Here is a 3,392-nt window from a genome sequence, read left to right on the forward strand (position 1 = left end):
TAAAATGAGCAGGTGCGGTCTGGGAAGTGCCACCTTTTGGTCCCTGGCTTTTGGGACGGTCTTGTCTGCTAGTGTTCTCCATGTGTGCAGTGAGCAGTTTTATTTATTTAAATTTTTTTTTAATGTTTACTAATTTTTGAGACAGAGCATGAGCAGGGGAGGGGCAGAGAGAGAGGGAGACACAGAATCTGAAGCAGGCTCCAGGCTCTGAGCTGTCAGCACAGAGCCCGACGCGGGGCTTGAACTCACAAACCGTGAGATCGTGACCCGAGCCGAAGTCGGATGCTGAGCCGACAGAGCCCCCAGGCGCCCCTGCAGTGAGCAGTTTTAAGTTAACACATGGTCGAAGCTGAAAGACCGCCCGTGACGATAGACTGTTCTGGAGACGCTTTCCAGACCCTGTGTCTGCCTCTCCTGCCTCCCAGCAAGGGCCACACTTGGTGGACAGCCGGGTGTGCTGTGGCCCATGCCACCACCCACAAAACCCCAAAGCCCCCAACCGGCAGTCAGTGGGATCGGTGGGACATTATAAGCCGAACGTCTGTGAAACCTGATGAAGGCCGAGGTCAGCCATCCTGCCGTAGGGCATACAGACCGCGAGCAGCAGGCACGCTCTCGCTACAAACGGTCCTTTCTTTATTGCAGGGATAAAGACACAACCAAGTGCTTATTTTATTGTTTGCTAATGCTTTTAAAATTTTGCAATAAAGCCCTTTGGCAGCCATGAGCTAAAATAATGAAAGTACACGTTTATCGAAAACCAAGCGCTGAATTTCTCGAGGTCATTACAATTACGCGGAAGCTATAGTTGGCACAAAATGCTCATTCATGTTGTCCGCAGGCCCTCGCAAGGACACGGATCACACAGAAGCTTCTGCCTCCAACATCAGTGGTCCCTTGAGGAGGGCTTTGCCCAAAGACAGGATTTTACCACGTGTGGCTGCAGAAGGTCTCTTGCACATCTCACCTGGAGGCATGACTTTTCTTTTAGGTTACCCTCCGTCCTTCCAAGCTCAGCCGGCTCATTTCAGATTCTAATTTTTCTTGTGCACGTTTGAGAGGCCAGCCATCAGCTGTTAATACGTCAGTGCCACCAGCAGAAGAAGGATTTGGCAAACTGGTAAAGGGAGTCAATCTTAACCCATGTCCTCAGATACTTCAGACGGGAAATCGGTGAACTCCAAGAAAGGTTCAATGTTTTCAGTCCAATTTATGACCTAGAAATACCACTTTCACAATTTCATCCTGTTGGAGGCAAAGCACCTGAGATTCTTACAAGCACTAGCAAATTCACTGAGGAAGATCCCCCCTGAAGATAAAGCTACTTGTTTTATGGTGGTGATAATACGCATATGTATGCGATGGAAGCTTCCTCACAAAAGCCGTGTTCTTACAGTAAAAAGACGTGTGGAGCAGATATCTGAAGGAAGAGCAGGTTGTGGAGAACACACGATTCAAAATTGTGCCCAACGAGGTGAGCCGATCTAACCATCAGATCACGTAAGTTGTCACAGATCAAATCATGTCAGTGTCGCGGACAAATTTACAAATATTTATGTGCACTCAGTTAAAGTAACTAAAGAGCGACCTGTTATAGCAAGAAGATACTGAATTAAAATGAATTAAAAAAAAAATAAAACCTTCCATGTGGTAGTTTGTACCTTGCTGCCCACCATGAGGAAGGTTGTGGGAACACTTGAGCTTTTGGAGAGCTTTGTAAATGCATCTGAGTGTTCTGTGATGGCCTGAAACTTTTGTAAATAAACCCTCTGAATGTTTTGGTTGCATCAGACAATTTAACGACAATGACAATAGCCAACAGAAACTCCAGCTTTGGAGCCTTTGAGGAAATTATAGTTATTGAAAGCAAGCTTGCAAACAGGAAGACACTATATTTATCCGATACAAGGTTGAGGGGGTGACAAATGAAACAAGTCCTGACAGCATATAGGATTTGGTTTAGAAATTATATGACTGGGGCGCCTGGGTGGCTTGGTCGGTTGAGCGTCCGACTCTTGATATCGGCTCAGGTCATGATCCCAGGGGCGTGGGTTGGAGCCCCATGCTGAGCACGGAGCCTGCTTGAGATTCTCTCTCTGTCCCCCACCTCCTCTGCCCCTCCCCCCTCAAAATTAAAAAAAAAAGAAAGAAATGATATGATTGTGCTTTGGAATAATAGCTCAACGAGTAGACAGCATCTTTTAATGAAGCCCTAATTTTCATTAAGCAAATTAGTATTTTGTACTGGAACAGAACAAAATAAAAATATCTTCAAGTTCGCTGCATCTAAACATAAAGAAACGTTCGAGAGAATCACGTATGAGAACAACGTCAAAACAGGTGACTTATTTGATGAGTTCTTACCTCGTCGGAGTATTTGCCAAAGAAAGCTTCTCAGGACAGAAACAAGAAGCCAGTCTCCATAAATGCATTTGGGTGAAATATTTACATGTTTCAATGTGGAGAAAAACTAGTCGTGAACATGTTCTCTGTAGAGCTGAATTTGCTCTGAGCTTACCAGATACCCCTGCACCTGCAGAGAGAAAATCATCTCAATTAAAAATGTTATGGTCTGACAGAGAGGAGACATCTTAAAGTGTCAACAATTTCAAATGTACTAACCAAAAAAATTATAGTTTTGAGGAAGGACACAAGCAGTTTTATGGAAAAATTTTTAATGCTAACATTCTAATGAAAAATGCTACTCTTTAAAAAAAATTCCAATGGGTCTACTAATATAATAAAACCCACTTAGCCAAAGGAAATACTTCAAAAATACACACCTGTAATTATTTCTAGTGCCCGCCTCTTCTGCCCTGCCTCTAGTGCCCCAGTTTGGATGGAGACTGAACGATCAGCCTGTATGTCTGCCACACAGGTTTTCAGACTTCAGAATCTTCCGGAAGCTTATTTCATTGTGATGCGGGCAATCTGAGACCTGGTCTGTTGCTGGTTTTCAATCAAGGGATGATGTACAACACAACACCGTGACACCCAAAGATCTGAGGCATAGGGGCGCCTGGGTGGCTCAGTCACTTAAGCGTCCGACTTCGGCTCAGGTCATGATCTCATGGCTTGTGAGTTCGAGCCCTGCGTCGGGCTCTGTGCTGACAGCTCAGAGCCAGGAGCTTCTTCAGATTCTGTGTCTTTCTTTCTCTCTCTGCCCCTCCCCCAATCACATTCTCTCTCTCCTTCAAAAATAAATAAACATTAAAAAAAAAAAAAGATCTGAGGCATATAGTTCACTAAGCTTTGACATATGTGTACACCCGTATGGCCAACACCCAAGCAAAAGATGGAACATTTCCATCATTCTGGAACCTTCTCTGTGCCCCTTTGCAGTTAATCCCCCACTCCTAGGTAACCAGTCTTCTTGTTGTCTGAACTCACAA

At 44.7% G+C, this 3,392-nt stretch overlaps 1 long non-coding RNA gene across 1 annotated transcript; it reads right to left on the reverse strand.

The window, feature by feature from the left end:
• Positions 1 to 729: 729 nt before the first annotated feature.
• On the reverse strand, positions 730 to 2,895 carry LOC125913179 (uncharacterized). Its single transcript, XR_007454941.1, has 3 exons — positions 2,784 to 2,895; positions 2,365 to 2,533; positions 730 to 1,245 (listed from the first exon to the last, which is right to left on the reverse strand). It is a non-coding gene; the product is annotated as an uncharacterized LOC125913179 (long non-coding RNA).
• Between the last annotated feature and the right edge of the window lie 497 nt (positions 2,896 to 3,392).

Source organism: Panthera uncia (genome assembly GCF_023721935.1).
Source record: "Panthera uncia isolate 11264 chromosome C1 unlocalized genomic scaffold, Puncia_PCG_1.0 HiC_scaffold_4, whole genome shotgun sequence".
In the NCBI taxonomy this organism is placed as follows: domain Eukaryota; kingdom Metazoa; phylum Chordata; class Mammalia; order Carnivora; family Felidae; genus Panthera; species Panthera uncia.